Raw genomic sequence first — 12,532 nt, forward strand, 5'->3', positions numbered from 1 at the left:
GAACAGGGAAAGGCACTGATCCAGGACATCCACGCCGGAGCCTGCGACCACCACGCTGCGCCAAGAACCCTCGTTGGTAACGCCTTCTGGCAAGGTTTCTACTGGCCGACGGCGGTCGCCGACGCCACCCAAGTAGTCTGCACCTGTGAGGGCTGCCAGTTCTTTGCGCGCCAAACCCATCTGCTCGTGTAGGCACTCCAGACCATCCCCATCACGTGGCCGTTCGCGGTCTGGGGGCTGGATCTCGTCGGGCCCTTCAAGAAAGCGCCCGGGGGCTTCACCCACCTACTTGTCGCTGTTGACAAGTTCTCTAAGTGGATCGAAGCAAGACCGGTCGCGAAAATCAAATCCGTGTAGGCGGTACAGTGCTTCACCGACATCATCCATCGCTTCGGAATCCCCAACTCCATCATCACCGACAATGGCAAGTAGTTCACTGGGAAGAAATTTCTGCAGTTTTGCGACGACCACCACATCTGGGTAGACTGGTCGGCCGTGGCACACCCCCGCACGAACGGGCAGGTCGAGCGAGCCAACGGCATGATACTCCAGGGACTCAAGCCACGGATCTTCGACCGCCTCAAAAAGTTTGGCGGACGGTGGGTCGCCGAGCTTCCCGCGGTCCTTTGGAGCCTGAGGACAACCCCCAGTCGGGCGACTGGCTTCACCCCGTTCTTCATGGTCTACGGGTCCGAGGCCATCCTGCCCACCGACCTGGAATACGGATCGTCGAGGGTCAAGGCATACGACGAACAAGGGAACCAGGCATCGCTCGAAGACGCACAAGATCAGCTCGATGAGGCGCGCGACATGGCCCTGTTGCACTCGGCCAAATACCAGTCGCGCAAATCAAATCTGAGCGTAGAGGTCTTTGTTGTGACTTGAGGGGTCTTTTCTAGTGGCACCTTTTCCTCAGGCCTTTCTTCACCAACGACCACATTCTTCCCTTTAGCATTTTCGGCTTGATCCGGCTGAATAAGCACCTTGGGATTCATCAATTCAAGAGTATTTACCGGAAAAGGATTCCAATCAACTTGCATTTCATGAAAAACCAAACGACCTTCATTAATAGCTGATTGTATTTGCCGACAAAACACATAACAGTCATTAGTTGCATGAGAATAGGAATTATGCCATTTGCAATATGCACGCCTTTTCAATTCTTTATGCGATGGCATGGTATGAGTTATCTTAATCTCCCCACGTGTATGCAACTCATCAAAATCCCTATCGCACTTGGCTATATCATAAGTAAATTTCACATCTTCCTGCCGATTCTTTCGGACCAGCTTGAGAGAAGCACAAGGACTAGGTTTACCCTTGTGTGGACATACAAGTTCAATAGTTAAAACATCATTGCCTTCATCGTCCGAATCACCAGATGCATAATCAACGGCATAAACAGGATGACTGGCCTTTTCATTAGCCTTTTGCGAGCTTACCTCGGCTTTTATTAGCCAGAGCCTTCTGTAATACTTGACCAACATCTAGAAAATCTTGCCCTTCTAGATTTTCTTTATGAAATTCAAGTAAACCAAAATAAGCTAAATCAGCTAAATCTCTATCAGAAATTGTCAGACCATAGCATCGGTTTCTAGTATCTCTGAATCTTCTAATGTATTCAGAAACAATTTAATGCAACTTTTGCTTAACCGATGTAAGATGTGACAACTTTAATTCAGATTCACCGGTAAAGAAATAATCATGGAACTTTTGCTCTAAATCAGCCCAACTGCGAATAGAATTAGGTGGCAATGAAGCAAACCATGTGAATGCAGCACCCGACAAAGATAAAGAAAATAACCTTATCCTATAAATATCATTGCAGCTGGCTTCACCACATTGTATGATAAATTGTACTATGTGTTCTAATGTGGTCCTATCATCATCACCGGTGAACTTAGTAAATTCTGGAGTCCTAAACCCTTGCGGAAATTGCACACATTCATAAGTCAAAGGGTAAGGCTTTTGATATGTTCTTTTTGGGATCCTAGGATCTCTACCGAAAATTTGCTTAAACATCTCAAACATCTCCCCCTTAATTCTTCCAAATCAGCCCTAGGCCGATTAGAAGCAACGTTGTGAGCACCGACAATATTAGAAGGCGTTGTACTATATGTACCATGCTGCTGCGATTGATTCGACATTGAAGATTGCAACGAACCATTAGCATTGGGCAAAGGAACATATGTACTAACTGGGGGCATACCATACTCAACCGTATGCGGTATCAAGGCATTAGTAACATTCATTGCATTCCCTCCACCAGCCGAATTACCAATGGTAGTACGGCTATGTATGTGATTTATTGGTGATGCACCAATGGGAATCTTAGGTATAGGCAGAGTATTCAGAATATCACTATCCTTATTGTTTTCGGCATTGGAAGTAGAACCATTAGGATCTTTGCCAGAAATCAATAGGTTAACTTTAGCATCTATTTGACCAACAAGCTTTGCAAAATTTTCATTCATAGCATCGAACTTATTGTTCATGTGAGCAGCAACACTAGTGTCAACTAAATTTGCAATTTTTTTAATTAACACTAGGAGATGCATCGGATCGAACCTTGGTTTGGGGAAGATCGATGATGACATCCTTGTCCTTCTTGACGTTCCCTTGTCAATCCATGGAGAATTATGACATGTATTGCCTCGTAGCTTCTTCTTCCAGCTCCCGGATATCCTGCTCCTTGTTCTCACGGATCTTCCTTCTGATCTCATCCAGTGGTTTCTGATCCTCGGCCAATAGTTGATCCACCTTCGGCCTTTGTATGTTTTCGGCGTCGATCTCAGCAGGTTTAGGTATCTCACCGGCCATGGCAGCTGATTGATCTTCCTTCTTCCCCAACGGAGTTGCCAAAATGTGTTGACGCTTTTTTGGGGCCAACACACGAAAGCACTCGAGTGTGCAGCGCGTGGAGGAGCTTGATGCAGCGCCTTGCACATGCCGATCAACCCGGTTTGATGGACCGGTCAGACCGGTTCGCCGGTGAGCCCGGTGGTGAACCTTCAAACGCTCACCCGGGAAGTTGTTAGGGAAGTTGAGTTATACAACTCTTAGTTGGACAGATTTTTAAGTTCTTTAGCAAAAATTTGAGTTATGGCATAAACAGTTATTTAGGTTGTGAGGGCAAAAGTGTCTTTTTTTTACTTGTATTCACAGCTGCCAATTGTTCTCTTATGCTCTAATGACCTTACTTAAGATTAAACATGGTTTAATTAGGCTAGGTTGTTACATGAAACCCAAGAGAAATTCGTTGGGGCGTAACCCTCGAAACGACGCGCTATATCGGAGCCCGAGTATGGTGTTAAATAGGCAAGGGCCGGGTCGTCTCCCCCTTAGTGACGTGTCGTGTCACGATCTGGGCATGGTGTCAAGTGAGAAAGGATTGGGTCATCATTTCCTTAGTGGCGCGCTACATCGGCGTCCGGGTGCAGTGAAAAATGAGCAAGGGTCTTCACATCTCTCTTGACAAGTGCGAAGGGCGAGGAAGCTAGTCGAACCAACTAGGATTTGTGTAGGTAGTTGGAATGTAGGGTCTCTTACAGGTAAGTTAAGTGAGTTAGTTGAAGTACCGACTAGGAGGCGTGTAAATATCTTATGCATTCAAGAGACAAAATGGAAGGGTTAGAAGGTGAAGGAGGTTGACAATACCGGTTTCAAACTTTGGTACATAGGGACAACTGCAAATAGAAATGGAGCGGGAGTTTTAATTGACAAGAGTTTTAAGGATGGAGTGGTGGACTTGAGAAGGCAAGGGGATAGGATTATCTTAGTTAGGCTTGTCGTTGGTTATATGGTCCTTGAAAAGTATCTTGGCCCCCTAAGTGGATTTTGGTGATTTATGACAAAAGCTTAAGTAACTAATAAAGTTTCAAGTGCATGAGCAGATTTAAATTGATTATTGGTCATGGAGCACTTGTGACAGACCCCTCAAAAGGAAATGAAATATGAAGCGGCATCCTATCTAGTTTAAATTTATTTTCGGTTTGATTTTGAGTATAGGAAAGCCGCACTATTTTTGATGATGAAAAAGGTGCTAAAGATGACCTAACAAAACCTATGAGAGACACCATTTGTACTTGAACATCACATGGGGATAATTAGAAGTGCTAACCAAAGAAATTCAAAATTTTCCGAAAGTTTTCCCGGAATATTCCGGAAGTCGAGAGTTTTCGGAGAGTCTCCGGAGGTCCGGATGTTTCCGAAAGTTTTTTCAGAAAATTCCGGAGGTCTGGATCTTTCCAGAAGTTTTTCCAAAAAATTCCGAAGATTACGGAAATCTTCGGAGAAAGTTCTAGAAAATTCCGGAATCTTTGTTATAACGGCTAGTTCTGGAGTGAAGGGGCATAAGTACCCCCTCACCCCGTTCCTTGCGCCCTCTCTTGCCTCTCTACTGTTCTAAGGTGCAGAAACACTCTAGAGCTCCTCTCTTGCTCCTCTTTAGCTTTCTTGTGAGACTTGTTGGGGATTTGAGGAGAGATTGGTGAGTGGGCAAGGGATTGTGCTAGTGAGCTGCAACTCCATCTCTTGATCACCTTCGTTCTTCGTCAAGCCGGTGATTCGTGTTTGTTACTCTTGGAGCTTCAAGCTCCTAGCCAGTTAGGCATCCCCCGGATGAGCATCCAAGCTTGTGGCAGCCCCGGGAAGTTTGTATTACCCCTACAATTGAGTAAGTAACTCTAGCTTGATCTTTGTGGTCGCTAGAGGGAGGAAAGTGGCTTGATGATATAAGCCCACCCTTTGTGGGTCCTCAACAGAGACGTAGGCTTCGCGGTGTGAAGCTGAACTTCGGTAACAAATCCTTGTGTCACTCTTGCTTATTGTTCTTGTTTTCATACATATTTTTGCATAGAACGCACATTTAGGGTTTGTACTCGATCTAATTTTCTAGGTTGCTTGGAGCTGTTCCTTGTTGCTGAATAGACTTAGAACAACCTGTTGAACAACCTATATTCATCGATCTAAATTCTAACAGGTTTTTCTTTGAGCTGTAGTTGTTTTCGGAGGAATCCGGAATAATCCGGAGATTTCTCCAGAAATTTCTGAAATCCGGAACAACCTCCGGAAATCTCCAGAATTGTCTGATCAACTTGTTTTTAAGTGTAAATTTTTCAGATTCGACTATTCACCCCTCTCTAGGCAACACTCTAGATCCTTTCAGTCCTGAATGTAATTATTACATATGCCCCCCCAAGTAGGCCACGATGAGAGTGCTAAGAGGCTTTTCTGGGAAGGTTTAGATAGCCTGGTTAGAACTGTATCTTCTAGTGAGAAGTTTTTCATAGGAGGAGATCTTAATGGGCATGTAGGTACAACAAGTGTAGGCTTCGAGGTGGTTCATGGAGGTTTTGGGTATGGTAGTAGGAATTAGGAAGGAGAGGAAGTCTTGGACTTTGCAGTAGCTTTTGACTTGATGATAGCGAACACTTTCTTTAGGAAGGGACGGTCCCATTTAGTGACTTTTAGTAGTGGCCAACACTATAGCCAGATTGACTTTATCCTCACAAGAAGAGAGGATAAACGGGCATGCTTGGATTGCAAGGTGATACCAGGGGAATGTGTTGTTTCTCAACATAAGCTTGTGGTGGCGGACTTTCATTTTTAGATGCATGCATGCAGGGATAAACAAGCCAAGATTGCAAGAACAAAGTGGTGGAAACTGAAAGAGGAGACGTTAGAGATCTTCAAGCAAAGGGTAATCAAAGAGGGCTCTTGGAAGGAAGGAGAGGATGCAAACAACATGTGGGAGAAGATGTCAAACTACATTTGGAAGGTGGCCTCGGAGGTGCTTGGAGTGACCAAGGGGGGTAGAGGCGTAAATAAAGATACTTGATGGTGGAATGAGGAAGTCCAAAGGACTATTAAGGAGAAGAAAGAATGCTATAGGCGATTGTTCCATGACAGGAGTGTGGACAACATAGAGAAGTATAATGAGGCAAAGAAGATCGCAAAGCGGGCTAGTGTGGCAAAAGGTAGGGCGTATGAGGATCTTTACCAACGATTAGGTATGAAGGAAGGAGAGAAGGACATCTATAGGATGGTTAAGGTTCATGAGAGAAAGACGAGGGACTTTAACCAAGTTAAGTGCATTAAGGATGAAATGGAGAACATCTTGGTAAAGGAGGAGGAGATCAAACATAGATGGCAAGAGTATTTTGACAAATTGTTCAATGGTTAGAATGAGAACACAACCTTGCAGTTGGATGACTCTTTTAATGGCACCAACAAGCACTTTGTGCGGAAGATCCAATAATCTGAGGTCAGAGAGGCATTAAAAAGGATGAAAAGTGGTAAGGCAATGGGCCCGGATGGTATCCCAATTAAGTTGTGGAGATGCCTTGAAGATATAGCCATAGTATGACTAACCAAGTTGTTCAACCATATTTTTCGGTCGAACAAGATGCCAGAAGAGTGGAGGAGAAGTATACTGGTACCAATATACAAGAATTAGGGAGATATTCAATTTTTACTAATTATCGAGGAATTAAGTTGATGAGCCATACTATGAAGCTATGGGAGGGAGTTATCGAGCATCATTTGAGAAGGACAACATGGGTCTCTACGAACCAATTTGGTTTCATGCCTGGAAGGTCAACCATGGAAGCTATTTTCTTAATAAGACAAGTTATGGAGCGATATAGGGAGAAGAAGAAGGACCTACACATAATTTTCATTGACTTGGAGAAGGCATATGACAAAATACCAAGGAATATTATATGGTGGATTTTGGATAAACATAAAGTCCCAACGAAGTACGTTAGACTTATTAAGGAGATGTACAACAATGTTGTAACTAGAGTCCGAACAAGTGATGGTGACACAGATGACTTTCTGATTAGAATAGGACTGCATCAAGGGTCTGCTTTGGGTCCTAATCTATTTGCCTTGGTGATGGATGAGGTAACAAGGGACATTCAACGGTATATCCCTTGGTATATGCTCTTCACGGATGATGTAGTGCTAGTTGATGAAAGTTAAGGAGTAAATAGGAAACTGGAGTTGTGGCGAGAGACCCTAGAGTCAAAAGGTTTTAGACTCAGCATAACTAAAACTGAATATATGACATGTGATTTTTGCACTACTACACATGAGGAGGGAGATGTTAGTTTGGAAAGGCAAGTAGTGCCCAAAAAGGATACATTTCGATATTTGGGATCAATGCTACAACGAGATGGGGATATTGATGAGGATGTTAGTCATAGAATCAAAGCGGGGTGGATGAAGTGGCGCCAAGCATCAGGAGTTTTATATGACAAGAGGGTACCATTGAAGCTAAAAGGCAAGTTTTATAGGACGACGATTAGATTTGCAATGTTGTATGGTGCAGAATGTTAGCATACAAAAAGACGACATGTCCAGCAGATAAGTGTTATGGAAATGCGTATGTTGCGTTGGATTTGTGGTCATATGAGAAGGGATTGAGTACGGAATGAGGATATACATGATAGGTTAGGGGTAGTACCAATTGAAGAAAAGCTTATCCAACACCGGCTGAGATGGTTTGTACATGTCCAACGAAGGCCTCTAGAGGCACCGCTGCATAGTGAAACCCTAAGACGTGACAGTATTGTGAAGAGAGGCAAACGAAGACCAAAATTAACATGGGAAGAGGCAATAAAAAGAGATTTGAAGGGATGGAATATACCCAAAGATTTAACCTTGGATAGGAGTGCTTGGAAAATAGCTATTCATATGCCCGAACCCTAATTTGTGGCTCTTGTTGGGTTTCAACTCTAGCCTATCCCAGCTTGCTTGGGATTGAAAGGCTATGTTGTTGTTGCTGCTGCTGCAGCTTCCTTCACACTGCTTTGGATCATTTCCTTGTAGTTGCATAAAGCAAAAGCCAAATCGCAGTCCTGCATATCTTGAAGCATATGATTGAAGTCGACAGTTAACTTGGGGCATCCTCGTTCTTTCAGCCAAGAAATTTTGGATGGGTAGAAAGTGCACATTTCACCGTCCTTCTTAAACCTGAAAAGGAAGCACAACTTAGAATGAGAGCAGGAGGGGGGGATCGCAGAAGTTGCTTGTTTGGACGCAAGGTATTTTAACTTTAAAAAGTGTTTGGTCGATACCCTGGTTTCTCCTAATACAGCACAATAGTATAAAAAATGGTAAGATGTTTGGCTACAATAGATACCTTAGCTCTATGAAAGTGTAATTTCTCTACTACCATGGTACTTTTAAAAGAATACTGGATGCACAAATTACTATTAGTTTTGTCTTCTCTAGGTACATGATTTTTGCTACGTATCTAGATGCACACCCTGAAATTTTTGAATTTCATGATGTGATTAGAAAGAACAATTAAACAATAATTTTTCATAATTTTAAAATTTTTCCAACATTTATTGTCTTGACAGAAAATTTAGTATAGGAAAACAATTGGTTATTTTTTAAATCAAATAAGGTTGTTCTGTGTGTGTTGCATTCATGCTGGTGCATTGATTTTTGTTGTTTGAATTCAAATTTGTATTTGAATTCATTTGTTTGATCCTTTTTAAACAATAGGACAACCTTTCTCTTTCTCTTTCTTCTTTTGGCCCATTTCTTCTTTCAGCAGCAGCTCGTATGCCAGGCCGACCTAGCAGCGGCCCGCTTCCTCCACCAGCCCACTCCCGTGCCTACCTCTGCTTGTCCCACTGACCGCCGGGGCCGGCCTATCATCCCCCTCCTCTCGCCTGCACCGAGTTGGACTCGAGCTCGAGTCCCGGCTACTCGCGTGCCCACCTTCGATTCTTGGCACGCACGCCAAGGTTCGCCTCCCGGACCTATAAAACCCACCACCTCCGAAGCCCCCATCACCAAACCCTAAACCCCTCGCCTCACACCCAGCGCCGCCGCTACCCGAGCTCGAACCCTAGCGCACACCCACCGCCATCAATCTCTCCCGCCGCTACCTTGCCGTCGACGAGATCGTCACCTGAAGGTTCGCGTCGTGGTAAGGAACCCGCCGGAGGTCCTCTCGTGCGCTCCCGTTCCCTCTATCGCATCCCCGAGCTTGCCGAAGTTGCCGCCGCCGCGCCGAGCCACCTCTTCGAGCCGCGTGTCTCCGTCGCCACCAAAACTACCGCAAGGACACCCTAGTCGCGTTCGTCATCTCCCTAGCTCGCTCCAGAGCCAAACCCCATCACGAACGGTGGCCGGACGCTCGTTTTTGAGCGAATTCCGGCGAGGCCGCCGCTCGTCGCCACCGCGCACCGCCAGCTTGCAACGCCGCTACCACCATCCCGGCCGACCGCAGCCGTCCGATCGAGCGCCGACAGCCCAGATCGGATCCGACCCGAGTCAATACCGGTCAACCCCGCCGTCGCTCTGTTCTTTTTGCTAAAGAATCCCTGAGTTTTATAGTTTTTGCACCCAAGGTCCTGCGTAGTTCAAAAGTAATTAGATCTAACTCCTTTTTCTTCTGTTTAGGCCCCTGCTCTTTTATAAAATCCTGCCCGCCATCGTAGGTCTATTCTTTTACACGTTAGACCTTCTATTTATATGTATAATAGGTTTTAGCCCTTCGTTTCTTTAAGTTTAGTCCCTGCAAGTTTAGTTTTCTCAGAATTATGCCCCTAAACCTGGTTTAGCTCTTATCTTTAGCGTTTTAAATCCGTTTTAAGCGATTCTTGGGCCTACAAGTTCGTGTTGACACTTTTATGGTCCAGTTTTGCTGTTGCTACTGGCTAATGTAATGTTTTCTTATTTTAGTATTTTGTTTGCTTGTGTGTACTTGTTTGATGCGCATAAAAGGATCGCTGTTCGAAAGATTTGAAGATTAAGAGTTTCAAGAGAGCAAGAGTTGAAGAGCAGTAAGAGTAACTTTTCTTGGGAGAAAGGTAAGTGTCCCTAACCATCCTTCTATCTGTGCTTATTTACAAGAATATCATGCATGCATTCATTGGAATATGGAGAAATACCCAGGAAAATAGTGCAACCACAAGGACTACATGACTTTGATCTTGGCTAATTAATTAGAGAATCTAGTTTGAAACGGTCTTACCGAAAGGGCAAGAGGGGTGGCGGCAGATGGGGTATGGCCAAATTATATGTGGGCTAAGCCCAAATAATGTTTACGAATATTTTAATCTAATTCACATTACTAATAAATTGTGATCGGGGAAGGGAATGGATTTCAATTCATTTCCGATCTTGTTGGCAAAATACAGACATATAAATATTATGACACATAAATAAATAATAAATGTAACACACATATTTATGTATACAAGATAATAAATTATTGTTCTCTCTAGAGACTACAAAATATTTGTCTTACAAAGAACAGAGCATAATAAATCTACAACCATGACATAAGCTCAAACCACAAAGTAAAGTATTGATGTTAACCTGTTGTAAATGTTAGCAGTTGATGAATGTGTGCTTTAGTGTCATGTGCTACCTTCTTATAATTCTCAATCTCGGCTGACAGCAATCTGTTAGTTGATTCTGAATCTTCTGTCTTCTTTTTCAAGATAGCTAACTTTTACTGGTGAGCAAGAAATCATTGTCGAAGTTATATCCCATCTTATTTGTCAGCCTCAAGTTTCTCATCATCAACGTTTCCGCGAAGGATTTGGCAGAATTTCTTAAAACTCAGCAAAATCATCAGATTTTCATTTTGTAAGAGTCAACATTGATTTGATAACTTCAGAAGGCGCACTTTAATCTTGCAATCGGTTTAAACTAAGGAAAGAACATAAATAATCATCGTGTGTTTTGTTTTTACCCTGGAAGGGGACGGAACAGGAGCGACTACAGACCACACGCCACACGCCCACGTACGTACCAGTGTTGCAGCTCTCGGTTCAGACCAGCAGCAGTAAGTTCAGGTTCAGACGCTGATGATCGTCATTTTGAGAACAGCGACACCGTGTAATTCATTCGTCGGATGCTGATGATTTGTAACATAGGATTCCAATGGTCGAAATATGTCATTTAACTGAACTCACCTGTGCATCGGATGCTTTACATACATGGTTGTACTTCGTTTGTACACAAATATATATATAGTTGTGCTTGGTGCATTTGTCGAAGATCATGTAAATATTCTGTAGCAACCTAAATGAATATTTATACATACATAATATTATCAAAGTGATCAGCTAAAAATTAATCACCTATTCTTGTTGCGCGCCATGGTTGTACTCTGGTGTTTTGTGTGCTCCTCCCATCTCCCATACTTTGTATCTTTTAGGGTTGTGCCCTGACCATGTATTGGCCCCTGGCGCCTTCATTTCCAGCCCTGTCGGTATTAGTAGAAAATTATTCAGACGGGGACTTTTTGTCCCGCCTATGACTTCTCTATAAAAAAAGTCACCTATTAATGGTTGGCTATACATGGTTTATGACCAGTTGAACTTGATCTATACGTACAAATTACTACTGGAGATGAGAAGCTAGCCTTCTCTTTACTACTCTATCTTGGTGTGACCCCATTTTTTTTTTATCTTTGGAGATCCCTAATAACGTACGTACTAGTGGTCGAAACAAGTCACTTAACTGAACTCATCGATGTATGGGATGCTTTACATGTGGTTTGTACTCAGTTATATACAAATAGTTGCACTTGAAGCATTTGTCGCACATGAAAGATCATGTAAACACTTCTTTGTAGCAATATAAATGAATGTTAATTTATATACATAGTATTATCAAGTGATCAGCTAATTGATCACCTAGTACTGATTGGCTACACACAGTTATGACTAGTCGAACTTGATCTATACAAACTACGACTTTAGTATTTAGCTAGCCTTATCTTTTCATGGATCCACAACCCTATCTTGGTATATAGTACTTATATGGGTGTATCTCCTCCTAAGGTGACTGAAATTTAGCTTTTGTACAAGTCACCTATGTCAGCCGTTAGATGGTGAATCAACTGAACATATTAATCTCTGCTTTTCTGCGCAAACAGCGAGGCCGGGTCGGGCATTGCTTTCTGTTTCGCGCCCAATAACGGGTTTTGATTTGCTTCAACCTGTTTGCTGCTGGCGTTGTGGCCCAAGTTACGGCTTGTTTTCACATGTTTGTGGCTCAGTTATGTGTTTGTAGCTCAGTTGTCTGTGTTCCGCTTGTCTTGTCAATTCTATTTTTTGAATTATTAACAGGCCCAACAGCACATCGACAGTTTGCTGCGAAGCTTCTGGTGGGGCAGCAAGGAAGGCAAAAGGAAGACATGCTGGGTTGCTTGGGAGGACATGACCAAGCCAAAATTTCTGGGTGGTTTGGGTATCAGGGATATAGAGCTTTTCAACTTGGCCCTTCTCGCCAAGTAAGCTTGGAGAATATTACAAGACCCTGTTTCGTTGAGTGCCCGGGTGCTCAAGTCAATTTACTTTCCTGACAATGATTTTATGGAAGCAGAGTTGGGGTCTGCGCCTTCGCGGGTGTGGAGGTCGATTATTGAAGGAAGGGACGTTCTAGCTCAGGGTCTCATCAGAAGGATCGGAACCGGAGAAGCGACCAATATCTGGTCAGCTAACTGGCTGCCGAGAGACGGGATGCTCAAGCCGGTGGCGTGTGCAGCTGAGAA

The 12,532-nt window shown here is 43.6% G+C and overlaps 1 pseudogene; it reads left to right on the forward strand.

Moving 5' to 3' along the window:
* Positions 1–7,065: 7,065 nt before the first annotated feature.
* Positions 7,066–7,713, forward strand: LOC140222146 (uncharacterized; annotated as a pseudogene).
* Positions 7,714–12,532: the final 4,819 nt, after the last annotated feature.

Source organism: Setaria viridis, chromosome 3 (assembly GCF_005286985.2).
Source record: "Setaria viridis chromosome 3, Setaria_viridis_v4.0, whole genome shotgun sequence".
In the NCBI taxonomy this organism is placed as follows: Eukaryota; Viridiplantae; Streptophyta; class Magnoliopsida; order Poales; family Poaceae; genus Setaria; species Setaria viridis.